This window comes from Quercus suber, unplaced genomic scaffold (genome assembly GCF_002906115.3).
Source record: "Quercus suber isolate HL8 unplaced genomic scaffold, Cork oak 2.0 scaffold_153, whole genome shotgun sequence".
NCBI classification, from domain to species: domain Eukaryota; kingdom Viridiplantae; phylum Streptophyta; class Magnoliopsida; order Fagales; family Fagaceae; genus Quercus; species Quercus suber.
In genome coordinates, this window is record NW_027069614.1 from 792441 (window position 1) to 810275 (window position 17835).

The following is a 17835-nucleotide window of genomic DNA, read 5'->3' on the forward strand; positions in this document are numbered from 1 at the left end:
GTATTTTATGAAAAGTTGAATAACAACTTGGAACTTTGTCTTGTGGAGATGAATTTTAATATTTGGTAACATGTTGGCTCCTTTCATAAAGAAGTGCAAGGATTCAATTGAAATTTCCCAAAAAACAAAAAACAAAAAATTAATTAAATTATTTGGTTTAATCGGTGGTACAAAACAGTAAAGCATCCAAAACGTCACAACAGTACCATGGTAGAATTTTATGGCACGCGACATTACAGCAAAACAGTACCATAGCAGAATTCTATGGTAGAATATCACAACAACGTTACAGCAAGACAATACCGTAACAGAATTCTGTGGCAGAATGTAGCAACATTGAAACAGAACAATATTATGAGCAAAATGCTATGGTAGAATACCGCAATACCATAGTAGAGTTCAATGGCATTACATCAAAATGCAGTGGCAAAATATCACTACAACACCATAGAATTCTATAACAGAAATATCCTGAGAACTCTACAGTAGAAGCCCTTACAATAGTTGTAATATTTCCTATACACAAAGACTAATAAGGTCAAGACACTTGGGGTATTCATTAACTTTTCCCTTATTATTTTTTACATTGATAAACTAATCTAGTAATTCTTTCACACAAAAAAATAGCGTTTAGAGCTAATATACAATTGCAATAGAATGAAATAATTAGGGAGTAAATTTTGTGAGGAAATAGTGCAAACCCTAATTTTTAGCCCAATTTCAAATCCTATTAACACTTACAAATCATTAAACATTAATAATATAAGCAATTTGGTTGAAATTTCCTATTCTCAATATTTTATCAAGAAAAAAAAAAGGTTATATGAGACTTCAATTCTAACATTATGATTTTGACTTGTCAAACATGGATGAAGTTTTGCAAAGAAATCATATAATAAAAAGGAAATTATGAATAATTTAGCTATAAAAATAATAATTGATAAAGTTTATTATGTGAAGTATTATTGTTGAGCATGACTTTAATGGAAGATACTACATTTGTTCTGTTTTTGTTTTTATTTTTTTGTTTTTTTTCTATATATTTGTATAATTTATAGCTAATTATACAGTTTTTGTATACTCATTAGAGTTTAAGAAGATTGTAAGTTTCTCTTTTTAAAAAAAATATTGTGTTTGGGTGTGCAATATGTGCATATTAAAATTATATATATATATATAACTTAATTTAAGATAAGAAAATTAACATTTATATTTTCATATACACACATATATTATGTGGATTTTTTTAGGTGGTGTATGCTTAGAGATACTACAAGTTTTACCGCATAATATTTACATTCTCCAAAAAAAAAAAACCCACATAACATATACAAACTAATATGTCCCTAATCACAAAAAATATTGTCACATAGTTCGTATAAGTTACATAGTATCTTTAACATTTTTCAAGTTTTATATGACAAAAGATACTAGTATAAAAATAAAGTTCTATAGAAAGTCTGTGAAAATAAATGAATTCACAAAATAATTATTATAAACATGTTCAGTATTCAACCTAAAAAATCATAGTTTTGGAAGAAAATAATAATCCATCATAAAGTACCAAACAGCAACATTAATTCTAACGCAATTAACCGAACAAAACCTTAGCATAGCCTAACTCTTGCAGAAAACCGCAACCCAGCAGCTTAACTCGGGCTCTATTAGATTAGTACACATATACTCTAATCTTAGAGAGCATAACAAATACGACAATAATCTTGATCTCAACACGTCAAATTTTTGAAGACGATGCTTGTTAAATCTAATTTTTGCCACAAGACCTTGAATGACTTGGCTCATTCTCTTGCCTGTTGGGCCTCTTTTTATTTAACTTAGGGACCTCAACTTGTCTCATCCATGCACTCCTTGGGCCTTTTGTAAGAATATTGAGGGGTAAGTTTCTCATTGCCTTTGCCCTTGTTTGAACCTTCTTAATAAAATTATCTTCTTATCTATCCTAATATATATATCACATGTTGGGGAGAGTGATGAGATAAATTGATAAAAAGAGATTATTTCCTTAGGTCCTCATATAAAAATTCAAGACTTCTATGCACTCTATTGTAAAATAAATCACCATTTCCAACATTAAGATTGTAAATGACAATTTCCTCATTTGTAGACACATCAAGATTCAATCATTTTGACTACAAACAAATAGCAAGATATAATAAACCTCCAGTTGCAGGATGACAAAAATGACATCGGTGATGAAATAGACAAAAAATAGCAAGACTTCAATTAACAAAATGAAGCTATAGGCTAACGAACTAAAAAAACACACAAGCAGAAACATTATCATTCAGCAATTATGAAGAGAATAGTGAGAAATCAGTTGATAAAGAGAGATTATTGCCTTAGGTCCTCATCAAACTCCATCCAAAGTAGACATGCCATACCTACAGATATTAAACAGATTAATTAAGGGGTAACAAAATCATAAAAACCCTCCCATCCCAGAGCATGATCCAACAATACCAAAGAAAAAAAAAAAAAAAAAAACTACGCAACTTTGAAACCCAACCAACCTATAAAGTAGATATAACGAAGCATAGACCTAAACTTCTCTTGTATTTAGAAAACAGTTATTTTTAGGCATGCAGATCTTATCTTATATTGGCTACCAATGACACTATGATGCAAATTCAAAGCACAACTCATGCAAATCACCACAGGAACTACCCACACTAATAAAAGGCATTACCACATACGAACTAGATATAAGCTTGCCAAAATAGAATGACTAAAGAAAAACAAGAAAGTGGGACAAATGGACAAGAATTTCAATGGAACCTTCAAACCCTCGTTGAGTGAGACTGAAATTTATAATCCTCAAGGAAACCAACATCTATGAAAAGCAATCACATGCCCAGGTACTAGAAAGAAATTAAACAAGAAAAAAATTATCCCCATAATTCTTATGATTGTAGCAGAGATTAACAATGAACTAGGTTCAACAATGTCTGCTCACTTTTGATGGCTACAAAATAATCAGCAACAATTCAAGATTATAGTTATGATTAAGATCCATGGACACAAGTTAATTCCAAGCAAATCGATCCAACATACATGCCTTAAAAAATCTGCAAAGAAACAAAGTCCATATTGTGACAAAAATCTGCTATTGGATTAATCATTCATGGTTCTACTCCAAAATGTGACCTTTATCCAAGATGGCATGTCAGACTTGTGTATGAATGCAAACCAAGATGACCCATTACAGTGAAATTGAAGATGCATGGAAATTTTCAAATGGGTAAATAAAAAAATAAAAATAAAAAGGATTTAAAAGAAAGTACCTTTAATCCCAAGAGAGGTTTGGCCAGATCCAACGGCAGTGAAGGCATGTTCAATTTGCACTAGCTTCCCTAAAGGACTACTCAATAATAACAACAATAAGAAGAGATATAAGAAAACATGATAGTAAAAACCAAAAAACGTTGAAAGTATGGTATAGTAACTTGAAAGTGGTGAGAGAGAATGAGTACTGACTGTCACCCATGCCGTCTTTTTAAGAGAGAGAGAGAGAGAGAGAGAGAGAGAGTTCAGTTTAATGTTTCACAATCATCAAGAAGAGAGAATGCTATTGAGAGATATCCTTTTTGTTCTGTGACCATTCTTTCTTGTTAGACAAGAAGCTTTTTTTCTTTTTAATAATAAAATTAAAATTGCAAATTAAACCCCTAAGTTTTGTCATTTAATTTAAGCTAATTATAACAGTCCATACACATTCTACCTGAAATCATATTTTTAAAACAATATTTCAAGTGTGCTCTATACATAGTGTATAACTATCACTGCTATCTAATTAAACCCCATGAAAGAGAATTGTATTTAATGTATCCTAGGGCTAAAATTAGGTGTTAAATGAGATGATTCTCCCAAAAAAAATGTGTTAAATGAGATGAAGGGTGGCCAAGTGGTTCCTACTTCCAAGTCTCTCCTCAATGTTAACCATTCATTATAAAAGGTTGGTTAAAAATTGTGTTTCTTATTTAAAACCAAAAAAAAAAAAAAAAATGAAGAAAAAAAAGAAAAGAAAAGAAAAAAAAAAAAAAGCAGCTTGTTTGAGCAAATGTTGAGTGTGCTCGATTGAGAGGAGAAACCTACTCCAATGAAATAATAAAGGTCCAAGAATTTCTTTCTGTCCATCCGGAGCAAGAAATCCCATATCTAAAGTTTCTGATCTATGTATCAATTTTTTGCTTATGTTGTTCCTTTTTTCTTCATTGGCATAACTCCAATCATTGTACAATTCATTATAGGAGATTTTTTGTATTGTAAACAACGATATCTTTCTTTGTATCATTTTCAGAAAAGTTGACAAACTTGGTGGATACGTGAAGGATATCCTTTCTTTTCCATCACTTTTACATGTATGAAACAAAGATTGTGACATTTCATTTTTTACAGCATTTTGAAATCGGTCGTTTTTTATATATCGGAATGGACGATTCCATCGTTTAGAGTCGAAAAGAATAGTCACAAGAGGTTTTTCAAACAAGAATCTTTCTTTATCTTTTATTTCTTTAAATATTTCTAACTTCGAATTTTCTTGATTGCCATCTCTCTTAGACTCAAGCAAAGTTGAAGAAATTTGTTTTCCTATTTCATTCACAACTTGGTTTTGTGCCATCTCTTATAACCCTATTTGTGCGTCTATATTAACCATGCTTTGGTTTGGACATTTTTCAGTAAAGAAAAGAATGCCACACAATGTGATATTCATTGAGAAAGCCGTGTATTTCTTTCCTTTTGATTGACAGAAAAAACATGTTTCTATACTCACTCTACTTGTGATCATTGAACAAAAAGAAAAAACAATAATCCTAGTACAGTGCTAACTACCTTAATATTTGCTAACATCTGCTGCCTAACTATTACATTAATGAGTATTGTTGGAAAGGCACTCAATACACTGGAATAACATAATATTCATTTCAGTGACGCATTCACCAATCTTAAGAGATGTAAAAGTCTCAATATTATAAATTTTTTCAACAGAGGATTACCAAAATAGGAATGGCACAAAAGTTTTGAAACAGAGACATAAAAACCTTTGCCTAAGAATGAACAATAATTTCATATCAAAAAATGCAAAAGATGCACACAATAATCAATGCAAATAAATTGATCATGCAAGAAAACAAAGTTGGCATCAACATTAGACTTATCATAAATGTAATTCACAATTTTTGAAATCTCATAAAGTAGGACCAACAGAGTATCTTATGTTACAAGTTTTGTTTTGTTTTGTTCTTTTTTTTTTTTTTAATTAAAAAAAAAAGTAAGCTTTGTCAAATGTAAAATGTTTTACCAAGCTGCATGTCAAGACCTTTTTGAGGAGCAGTTGCTGATGAAGATGGACAGACATTGTCAGAAGTGCTCTAATTAAACTCATATATATGCACTCAAACTAAAAATAATAATAATAAAAAAGATTCCAGAAAAGGTAGACCTAAGATCACAAAGAGCAGCCCATGGAAACCTTAAAATAACAGTGAACAAAGTATGAACAACTTGTTTACAACATATACTGATAGATGACTCACACAAACTTAACCATGTACCACACATCAACATCATCCACAATTGATTAAAAAAAAAAAAAAGGGGGGGGGGTGCATTTTTGTAAAATTCATGCAGACAAATAAGCACAAACCTTTAGACTTGGTGGAAAATGATTCAATACCAGTGCTAAATCCAAACCCAGAACCACTTCCAAAATCACCTCCACCACCACCAGATATTCTCATGTCACTAAAGCTACTGGCAATCCTTCCAGAGCTCATTGACTGTAAAGACATAAACCTTTTTCAATCTGCAGAATATGTACAAGAATCTTCTAAGGGATGGATCAAATCAATGCAGCAAATTAATAGAAGGAAGAACTGCAATTAAAGTTTTAAACCCTCACTCAATGAGACAGGAATTTATAATCCTCCTAGGGAAAGCAGTAAAATAAAAGAAATTAGTAAAACAAGAAAAATTATAATCCTTCCCGAAAATAAAACCTAGGAAATTTAGTCACAAACCCATGTATTAGACAGAATTAAAACAACAAAAATGTGTCCTTAAAATTCCTAAGCTTGAAGGAGAGAGAAAAAAAAAAGGTAGAAAAAGAGAGTTTATCGCCAAACTCAGCAGTTTAATCTGTGAAGCACCCAAAAAAAAATTATGGCTTCCTGCTGTAGACTATGTGAAAATCCAAACTAGAAATAGAGCTGCTAACAAAATATAAACAGGTTGCACTAGAAGCAAGAAAACACAAATAGATACAAGACAAGAAGACAAATGTACCAGTGCTACATAAAGCTGACCTACATGAGTAAACTGAAAAACAGAATTCCAGCTACATAGTTTAGGATAACTTTAAATTACAAGATTTTAATTTTGAAGGAAAAAAAATAAAAAAAAAATATTATAAAGAGCAAGACTACTCAAAAGCATGTTTCAACGAGAAGCAACGAAACAAAATTGACCTAGCTAAACCGCAAATGCATCACCACTTAAATTTTTTTTTTTTTTTAAAACCTCACAACACAGACAAGCAAGGGGGTTTTTTGGCATTTAGCATCAACTTTCAAACAATTATGTTAGTTGTCAAGTTTTTAAAACTATTTTGCAAACTAACACCTCGAGTCTATGAGACTTGATGTCGGTGACAAAACTAGAGCCTTTAAGACTTGAGTTCCAGTGCTAGCACACAGCTGACGTGGAAAGGGAGTATAAGGATCAAAAGGAAAAACTAAAACACAGAGGCAATAGAAGCATGTTCTCAACCCAAATACCCAATGTCAGTCCTACAAATTGTTTTTCTAACACGTACATATCTTACCCCAATACTTAAAACATCAAATTATAGAAAAAGAATAATGAAATCCAGACACAAAGAGAGCTTATTACCTGAGGTCCCCCATCAAACTTTGCCATCCAAGTTGATATACAACATGAAAATTTTTAAACACAAGAATTGGGGCAACAGAGCCATAAGCCCCAAAATATCACCCCCTCACGGTCCGACTATACAAACCACATCCATAGAAGTTATAACTTTGAAACATAACAGAACACATGAGGAAGCATAAACCTGTACTATTCTGGAATATAAAGAAAGAGCAACCAATTTTAAAGAATGCAAATTTTTAACCTACATGATTGCCCAATAATGAATCAAAATTTATTATTTATTTTTCACAATATAGGCCAAAGCTCCAACAGACATAATAGGTGCAACAAAGATGATCTTAAGTTCTAAAGTTGTCATGAGTGCAAGTTGATGGCAATAGAAAAAGGAACCCGGACAATCATGATGAGCAGTGCTAGAATTTATTAAAACAGAACAAATGCAATCTAAAATACACACAATGCAGCAAATTTCATTTACAAATTGAATTTCAAATACTTTGAACACATAATAACTTGCCAGACAACAGTAAGGGAAGAGACAGTATACATATTCGTGCTCCAAATAAAGAGGATCAAATTGATCTAGAAAAGCGGACATCGATCCAACATACATGCCTTAAAAAAATCTGCAAAGAAACAAAGTCCATAAAATAAATTGAACAAGGGACGAGATCATGTTCAAGGGTAAAAAATGTGAAATCAAAAGAGAATGATAATCAAAAGACTTCTACACACTCTTGCTGCTAAAGTAAATCATAATTTTTCCTCTTGCTAGACACATCATGATCAAAGTCTTTGAACTAGCAATAAATACCAAGACATAACGAAACTCCAGTGTTTAGCACAAACTAAAGAAACATTCAAGCAGAAACATTAATCTTCACATGTTAGGGAGAAAATGATGAAATATATTGATTGAAAGAGAATATCACCTTAGGTCCTCATATAAAAATTCAAGACTTCTATGCACTCTGTTGTAAACTAAATCACCATTTCCTTTGCCGTAGAAACATCAAGATTGTAAATCATAATTTCCCCACCTACAAAAACATCAAGATTCAATCATTCTGAATACCAATAAATAGCAAGATACAATAAACCCCAAGTTGCAGGTTAACAAAAATGACATCAATGATAAAATAGACAACAGATAGCAAGACTTCAATTAACAAAATGAAGCTGTAGGCCGACGAACTAAAGAAACACACAAGCAGAAACATTAACATTCGGCTATTATGAAGAGAATAGTGAAATCAATTGATAAAGAAATATTATTGCCTTAGGTCCTCGTCAAACTCCATCCAAAGTAGACATACCATACCTACACATATTAAGTAGATTAATTTAGGGGTGACAAAATCATGAAAACCCTCCCATCCCAAAGCATGATCCAACAATACAAAAGAAAACTACATTACTTTGAAACCCAACCTACTAACCTATAGAGTAGGTATAAGGAAGCATAGACCTAAACTTCTCTTGCATTTAGAAAACAGTTATTTTTAAGGCATGCAGATCTTATCTTATATTGGCTGCCAATGACAATAAATCACCATTGACTATGATGCAAATTCAAAGCACAACTCATGCAAAAATCACCACAGGAACTACCCACACTAAAAGAAGGCATTGCCACATATGAATTAGATATAAGCTTGCCAAAATAGAACGACTAAAGTCAAATGGACAAGAATTTCAATGGAACTTCCAAACCCTCATTGAGTGAGACTGAAATTTATAATTCTCAAGGAAACCAAATCCTAAAAAAACCATATATTGCCCCATATTAGAAAACTATAGGGAAAATAACCTTATAATTCATATGATTGAAGGAGAGAATGAAGAAAACAAGTGGGAAAGAAAAGATTTCTTATCGCCAAACTAAACTCCATCACTTAAGAAGTCAACAACAACAAGCCTCAAGCTGCCAAGCACCAAAAAAAATTCCTAGTTAGATATTTTCACAAGCACCTACAATTGCAAAAGTTGCATATCAAATAGAAGAACTTTCCATACGAAGCAACAAGAATTGCAAGGGAAATTTAAACCCTCACTAGGTGAGACAGAATTCATAGCAGTCCAAAATACCAAAGCCTGATAAAAGCAATTATAGTTCCATGAATTAGAAAATTAAGACAAGCCAAAAATTGCATAGTTCATATGATTGCAAAAGACTAAGGACTCAAAAAAAAAAAAAAAAAATTCCTGTAGACATGAGGAATAGATTTTTGTCATGCACTAAGAAAGCAAAACAACTAATAAGAAAACTACAATATTTCAGTAGAAACCAGCATAGCAAAACATCACCCTCACAAATTTACAAAATAAATATTGGCAGCTTATAAAGAAGAATATTCTTGTTTAGTGAATTTGAGTCCAAAATAGCAAAACCTTCAGACTAACAATGGAATAGGCAGGATGTTGATAGTATCTTCTCATTTTCAATGACTATAAAATCAAATCAGCGCCCATCACTACAAGAAAAGAAAAATCAGAATTACTTTCCCACGATAACCATATGTAGGAAACAATCTCTGTTAATCAACCTGCCCAACACCATTAAGACGCATTACCACACTCAAATGCAATGGAAGTTTCAAAACCTCTATAAAACCAACATCTAAGAAAAGCAATGACATGCCCAAGTATTAGAAAGAAATTAAACAAGAAAAAAATTATCCCTATAATTCTTTTGATTGAAGCAGAGATTAACAATGGACTAGGTTCAACAGCATCTGCTCACTTTTGATGGCTACAAAATAATCAGCAACAATTCAAGATTATAGTTATGATTAAAATCCATGGACACAAGTTAATTCCAAGCACATCGATCCAACGTATATTCCTTAAAAAATCGGCAAAGAAACGAAGTCCATAAAATAAATTGAACAAGGGACAAGATCATGTTCAAGGATAAAAAACGTGAAATCAAAAGAGAATGATAAACAAACGACTTCTACACACTCCTGCTGCAAAAGTAAATCATAATTTTTCCTCCTGTAGACAAATCATGTCAAAGTCTTTGAACTAGTAATATATAGCAGGACATGATGAAACTCAGACCTCAAAGAATGGACCCCATAACAATTTTTTTTCTATGAATAAGCAGGACAAAACATTTAGAATAAGTTGCACAAGACAACACAACTTAATTAAAGGAATGAATCAAAGGGAAAATGACCAACAAAAGATTACAAAAACTTACCTGTTGACTATGTGATTGGTGGTCTTTGGAAAGATAGAAAGCTTCAGCTTCACAGCACAAGGAATCTCAACAAACATGTATATATTATTATCTTTTAATTTTTCTATTCGGCAAGCATATATATATATATATATTATCACCAAGAATTACCAATTCAAAGTTTCAGCAACTATGTGCCAGTACTCCAAGCTAAGCAGATGAAACATTTGGAATTTATTTAGCTCTAAATATCCAAGCAGAGCCATAAAGTCCAACAGAAATAACAAACTTATCTTCATTCTAATGAAAACCCAGATAAATGTTGTAGAAATGCCTTTAAAAATTTCTTCGGAAGAAACATACCTAGAGTTTTTGATGTAAGACAAATTACGGATTTGTCTACGTTTAGTTGTGGTGGGTTTAGGGTAGGAAAGAAGAAGAATTAGAGAGAAGTTAGGCCTGTTTATGGGCTGTGTGAACTATAACTCTTTGGTGACTAATTTTATGGCTCACCCCCTCCCCCCTCCACCTTACCCCCTCCCTCCACCACAAACACTACCCCCCCACCCCCCTCTTCTTCCCTGCCAACCCATCCTCCACCAGTACCATATCCAATCCTACCTCTGGCTTCCCAAAACTTTTTCCCTACTCCACAACAATTCCTTCCCCCATATCTTTGCCCTCTCCCACAATCTTTCTACTGGCCAATACAGTTTGGTCAGTACATTCCTCGTTATACCCAAACCCAGCCCTCCTTACCCTCAAATCCCAAGCCTACACAGCTTCCGCCTAAACCCAATACCAAGCATTTTAACCCCAAACCAGGGATACCAGAAAGGAAGTATTCCTTTTCTTTTTGTATTGATTCCAAGTCATTCCTCTTGGCTTTTGATGGAGGTTGTATGGATGCTTACTCCATCACTGAAAAAAGGGTAGGTATCATGGCTCTATCCGGGTTGGTAGATCGGGATTGGATTGGACCATTGCTTGTTTGGTAGAGCTGCGCCGGTGGGACTTTAGCAAGAAACATTTTTTCAAGCGGTTCCATGAGCAATATAAAATTTTGGAATTTTCTAGTAGGTCGAATAAGAGTGGTCTCTTTTTGGAGATCTCTGAGTATCATAATGGGGCAAGACGTGGCTGTTTGTGTGTACTGGAAGGGAGGAATAAGGGCGGTTGGGCTTTCTTTGAATTGAAGCTACGTGAATTCTTTTTGGGAAAATCAACTTCTAGGTCAGGGAAGGAGGCGGCTGGTGGTGGTGGTGGGCTTGAAAAGTCAACCGGTAATTCAAAGAATCAAGTTTGGAAAAAATCTGAATGGGGACGAGAAATCAAGAAGGCAGTTATTTCTGGAGAATCAGTTTCCTAATATTCCTGGGAATTTAAATCAGAATGAGAGTTTAGGGGGATTTCAAAATTTAAATAAACTTCCTATTAATAGACCCTTGCGTGGCCCTTCAGCCAAATGGACTCAGGCCCATTTCTCTTTGAAAATTACTGTTGCCTTAGAAGGGACTCCTAACCGTAAGGTCCACTGGAGTAATTTTGTCAAACCAAAAGGAGTTATGATGGGCCCTGTTTTGTTAGAGCTTGGGTTGAATAGTGACCAATCTCAACGGGCCAAACCCACTAAAGCCTATAACAAATTCATTAAAAATATACTACGTTTGACTGAAAGACGTACATGGGAGGTGGGAGAAGGATCGGGTTCACATGTTTCAACCGAGAAGGGTCTGATGTTGTCTCCATGTACCAACGAGTTGGATGGGGACCGCCCAAGGATCGAGGGGTGTGTGGGTGAGATGTTGACTCACGTTTCGTTAGCGGGAACCCAGTTTAGTGAAGGTTCAGACCCCACGGCTTTGCCGAGAAGCCACTGATGGTGATTCCGGGTATCGACGAGATTGGTGGTGTCTTTTCAAGGTCCGATGGGTGCAGTGGTAAGGTTGGGGCTGTCGGTGGTCTTCTAGTGGACCCTAACTCTAGCGGGGTTGAGGTGGGTTGTATGGGTTTTAGTGTGAAGGTCGCCGGTGGTCCAACGGAGGACTTCCTAAACTTTGGACCTGTCCTTAACTCTGATGGGCAACCTGTCAATGTTGAACCATCTACTTCCCCACCTCTATTGGTTTTTGAATTTTCCGATATGTTCCATCGCCACCAGATGCTGGGTAATAATTGTTTCTCTCCCCTGTCTGAGTTGGGTTTTGATTCTAAGGACGATGAAATCATGCTACTGGATTGGGTCAACCCCATGAGGTCAAGTAAGGATGAGGATGTTGGGAATGCTTTGGAATGTGTGCCTCTGGCTAAGTGGGATCCCCAAAGGGGTATGGAATTAGTTTCAGAGGAGACTGAACTAGATGATTTTCTTGTGGGGGAGGAGCTGGAACCTTCAGTGTGGGTGAAGAGGAAGATCAAAGGCTTTGGTAAATTTGTGGGCTTTCCTATTGACTCATGCGAACAGCAGTGCATTCCCTTTTTTCAAAAGCTTGAGAAAGTGTGGGAAAAACAAGCCACGGTAGGTAGTTTACGTCGTAATGCATCTTCATCAAAAAAAGGAATGTGGGAATTGAGGAGTTTAGTCTCTTCTGTTAACTGTGAGGGGCAATCTAGTCTACAAACCAAAGAGATTGAGAATTTCTGTGGGGTGGGCTCAGGTAGTTGTCCATGAATTTGAAACTCTTATCTTGGAATGTGAGAGGATTAAACAATCCTCAAAAGAGGGATACGGTGAAGAATTTACTTAAAGAGTGGAAGTGTGATGTAGTGTGTTTCCAAGAAACTAAATTGGATTCTATCAATTCTGCTGTTGTGAAAAGTCTTTGGAGTAGCCCTTTTGTTGAATGGAGGCTTTGGATGCTATTCATACAGCAGGGGGGGTTATTCTAGCTTGGGAGACAAGGGTGTATAAAAAAATAGATTTTATGGTTGGATGCTTTTCTGTTTTGTTTTGTTACAAGGCGTGGTAGAAAGTTTTGCTTGGATATGTACAAGGGTATATGGTTTGAATGCTGATGGTCTTAGGGATGCTTTGTGGACTGAACTTGATAGTGTGAGAGGGAGGTGGAGTGCTGCTTGGTGTCTTTTTGGTGATTTTAATATCATCAGATATCCAACAGAATGCCTTGGTTGTTCTTCTTTCAATCCAGCCATGTTCAAATTCTCAGACTTTATTGAGAGGAATTTATTGGTTGATATACCATTGGTGGGGGGCAAGTATACATGGTTTCGTGACTCAGAGAACCCTTCTATGTCTAGAATTGATAGAGTGCTGGTATCTGCTAATTGGGAGGATCATTTTTTAGATGTGATTCAAAGGCCTCTTCCTAGAGTAATTTCAGACCACTATCCTCTTCTTGTGGAGGCGGGTGGAAAGTCGAGGGGAAAGACTTCTTTCAAATTTGAGAATATATGGCTTAAGGTGGAGGGTTTTGTGGATCTTGTGAGAGGTTGGTGGAACGGATACCATTTTGTGGGGTCTCCTAGTTATGTTCTAGCTTGCAAATTGAAAGCTCTTAAGGGAGACTTAAAGCATTGGAATAAACATGTTTTTGGGGATGTGGCTTTTAAGAAAAAATACTTGCTGTAAGAACTTCTGGACCTAGATTTGAGAGAAGGGCTGCAAATTTTGTCACAGGCAGATAATGCAAGAAGGGCTGAGATAAAGGCTGATATTGAGTATTTAGCTTCCTTGGAGGAGATTTCTTGGAGGCAGAAATCAAAGGCTTTGTACTTAAAAGAAGGGGATATTAATACTAAATTTTTTTCATAGGCTTGCTAATTCTCATAGACGTACAAATACTATGAGAGGTGTAGAGGTTGAGGGTTTTTTGTATGAGGATGAGTCTGCAATTCAGGATCAAGTGGTGGGTTTTTATGAGGCTTTATATCAGGAGACCGAATCTTGGAGGCCCACTATTGATGGTTTAGAGTTTGCAAATCTGGATGAAACCGATCGGATTACTTTAGAAAGGGAGTTTGAGAAGGAGGAGATCATTGCAGCCCTACGGGAGGCTAAGGGTGATAAGGCTCCCGGTCCAGATGGCTTTACTATGGCTTTCTTTCAAAAATGCTGGTGTGTTCTTGAAAAGGAAATTTTGGCTTTTTTTGCAGACTTCCATAAAGAATGTATCTTTGAAAAATCACTTAATGCCACCTTTCTGTATTTGATTCCCAAAAAGCTTAGTGTAGTCAATATTAGAGATTTTTGCCCAATCAGCTTGGTGGGCAATCTGTACAAGCTACTTTCAAAGGTTTTGGCGCACAGACTTCGTTGTGTGTTGGATAAACTTATTCCCAACTCCCAAAATTCTTTTGTTGGGGGAAGATAGATACTTGACTCTGTTCTTATTGCAAATGAATGCTTGGATAGTAGATTGAAGAGTGGTATTCCGGGTGTGATTATTAAATTGGATATTGAGAAGGCTTATGATCATGTGAGTTGGAATGCCTTATTTTACCTTATAAAGAGGATGGGTTTTGGGGAGAAGTGGGGGAGATGGATGAAGATGTGTATTTCTACTGCTTATTTTTCAGTCCTTATTAATGGATCTCCAGTTGGTTTCTTTGGTAGCTCTCGTGGTCTTCGCCAAGGGGATCCATTATCTCCACTCTTATTCTTATTAGTAATGGAGGTATTGAGTAGGTTGTTGAAAAGGACAGAAGATGGAGGCTTTATCAGTGGTTTCCAGGCAAATCCCAATACACGTGGAGGTTTGCATATATCTGACCTTTTGTTCGTTGATGATACTATTATATTTTGTGATGCTTCTAAGGAACAATTATTACATATTTGTATGGTTCTAATTTTCTTTGAAGCTATCACAGGACTAAAAGTAAATGTTGGTAAGAGTGAGATTGTTCTGGTTGGTGAGGTTGGGAACTTGGATGCCTTATCTCATATTTTATGTTGTAAGGTAGGTTGTTTACCCATGTCTTATTTGGGGATGCCTTTGGGGGCACATTATAAGGATTCCTCAATTTGGAACCCTATCATTGAAAGGATGGAAAAAAAAAGCTTGCAAGTTGGAAGCAATTATATTTGTCAAAAGAAGGTAGACTTACTTTATTGAAGAGTACTTTATCAAGTCTCCTTACTTATTATTTATCTTTATTCACTATTCCACAACATGTGGTGGACAGATTAGAGAAGATTCAGAGGAATTTCCTTTGGGGGAGATCCAATGTAGTCAAAGGCATTCTGGACGCTTGCCTAGGCGCCCAGGCAAGGCGAGGCGCCAGAAAAGTGCCTCAGAGGCACTGAGCCGAGGCACCTTTAGTGAGGCGCTCACCTCTGGAGCCTAGGTGCTTGCCTAGATGTATTTTGTTAGGCGAGAGGCGAGCGCCTGAGGCTAATTTGTGTTTTTAAGGGCTGTGATGGCATATTTCGTAAATATAAAGAGGTGTATGGTTGATTTAAAACTGTTACCTCAGTGGGGATGAGCTGTCACCCACTATATCAAATAAATTAATATATATAAAAAAAAAAAAGCATAAAACAAAAGATAAATCAAAGAAGTTTCGGGAACATTAGAGCAAAGCAAGCAGTCAACCCACATTAGTGTAGTTTCTCCCAAAAAAAAAAAAAAAAACATCAGAGCAATGCATTTCGTCTTCTTCTAGGGTTTGGAAGAGTAGGCCAGTTATTGCCGGCAATCAACCAACATAAGGTAACATTTTCCTATTCTTTTAGTTTTTTTTTTTTTTACACTTTTTCTTTTACTGAGTGTTCTCTCACTGCAACACTGCATTGGCAAGTTTGTCGTTGTCCACACTTTCAAAGCATATAAAACTCTTTCCTCTCTACTTTTTCCCCCCTTTTCTCTTCTTTGTTGGACTCTGTTTTTTTCCCCCCTTTTCAAAGCATATAAAACTCTCTCCTCTTTGTTTTTTTTCGCCTTTTCTCTTCCTTGTTGGACTCTGTTTTTTTCCCCCTTTTCAGAGCATATAAAACTCTCTCCTCTCTATTTTTTCTCTGTTTTTTTCCCCTTTTCTCTTCTCTATTGGACCCTCTATTTTTTTCCCCCTTTTCAGAGCATATAAAACTCTCTCCTCTCTGTTTTTTCTCCCTTTTTCTCTTCTCTGTTGGACTCTCTGTCTCCGGCAACTTTCTCCTCTCTGTCTCCAGCAACTTTCCCTTTTCTTAAACTCATTACTTCACTCAATTTTTAGAGCTTAAACCATACTAAATGATACATAGCCAGCTTAATATAGAATCCTATTAAATGTATTGTGTTGGTTTTTTATTTTTATTTTTTTTATATGTAGAATGGCTTCAGATAATAGGAGGAGAAAATATCCGGGATGGAAATATAATTATTTAGCTAATGTAGAAGACAAAAATGCAGTGACTTGCCTCTTTTGTAATAAAGTCACAAAGGGAGGGATACATAGAGCTAAGCAGCATCAAGTTGGGAATTTTAAAAATAGTACAAAGTGTTTAAAATGTCCTAATCATGTTAGAGAAGAGTTTGCACAGTATATGGCAGAGAAGACGAGTGACAAGGAGAACTATGACAAGATGCCTGATTTTGATGATATAGATAATATGATTGAAATTGAGGATGTAGATGATGATGAGGTAGAGGAAGTAGAAGTTATCCAAAAAGGGAAAAAATTATGCTCTAGTAAGAGAGGGGTTGGCAGTAGCACCCAAGTGAAGGCTATGAAATTAATGCCAAAGTCTAAGAAGTTGAAAGGTCCCATGGATTCTTTTGTAACGTTAAAGCCAGAAAAAGTAGTTGCACTTAGGAAACAGGGTAAGATGAAGCAAACTAACATCAATGATAAACTTGACAAAGAAAAAAGAGCACAAGCTTGTCAGTATATTGGCCGGCTATTTTATTTAGCCGGTATACTATTCAATGTTGCTCGCTTAGATGAATTTAAATGGGCAGTTGAAGCTATTGGGCAGTATGGTCCAAATATGAAGCCTCCTAGTTACCATGAGTTAAGAGTTCCAATTCTCAAAAAGGAGGTGGCTTACACAAATGAGTTATTGAGTGGTCACAAGTAAAATTGGAAGAAATATGGCTGTTCTATTATGTCTGATGGGTGGACTAGTAGAACCAGTAGGACCTTGATTAACTTTTTGGTGAATTGCCCATCTAGAACCATGTTTGTGAAGTCAATTGATGCATCATCTTTTATGAAAACTAGGGAAAAAAACTTTTGAATTACTTGATGCATTTGTAGAACAAATTGGGGAGGCTAATGTAGTCCAAGTACTATCGAATAATAGATCTAATTATGTGCTGGCTGGTAAGTTGTTGGAAGCAAAAAGGCCAAATTTATATTGGACTCCATGTGCTGCACACTGCATTGATCTTATATTGGAGGACATTGGGAAAATTCCTAGAATTACAAAAACTTTGGAAAGGGCCATTCAATTGACTGGATATATCTACAACCATGGGGGGGGAGGTCTTAAATATGATGAGAGAATACACAAAACAAAGAGAGCTGGTTAAGGCTGGGAAAACTAGGTTTTGCACTTCATATCTTACAATAAAATCCATTTATAAGCAAAAGCATAACCTAAGGGTCATGTTTACTTCTGAGGAGTGGGTTCGTAGTAGATGGGCAAAGGAGGCAAATGCTAAACGAGTAGTAGAAACGATTTTGATGCCTTTTTTTTGGAATACTATAGTTTACATTCTTAAAATTATGGGCCTTCTTATTCGAGTTCTTCGCCTTGTTGATAATGAGAAAAACCAGCTATAGGTTACATATATGAGGCA

At 35.4% G+C, this 17835-nt stretch overlaps 1 long non-coding RNA gene across 8 annotated transcripts; it reads right to left on the minus strand.

Moving 5' to 3' along the window:
* Positions 1-1458: 1458 nt before the first annotated feature.
* Positions 1459-10613, minus strand: LOC111993673 (uncharacterized). 8 transcript variants are annotated; one of them, XR_010630398.1, is made up of 9 exons: positions 10118-10613; positions 9304-9386; positions 8723-8836; positions 8191-8233; positions 7845-7952; positions 7460-7538; positions 5666-5824; positions 3303-3379; positions 1459-2402 (listed from the first exon to the last, which is right to left on the minus strand). It is a non-coding gene; the product is annotated as an uncharacterized LOC111993673 (long non-coding RNA). The 8 variants fall into 8 exon arrangements; XR_010630401.1 differs by lacking the exon at positions 8191-8233 and having other exon boundaries at positions 9316-9386; positions 10460-10613; XR_010630400.1 differs by lacking the exon at positions 8191-8233 and having other exon boundaries at positions 10460-10613.
* Between the last annotated feature and the right edge of the window lie 7222 nt (positions 10614-17835).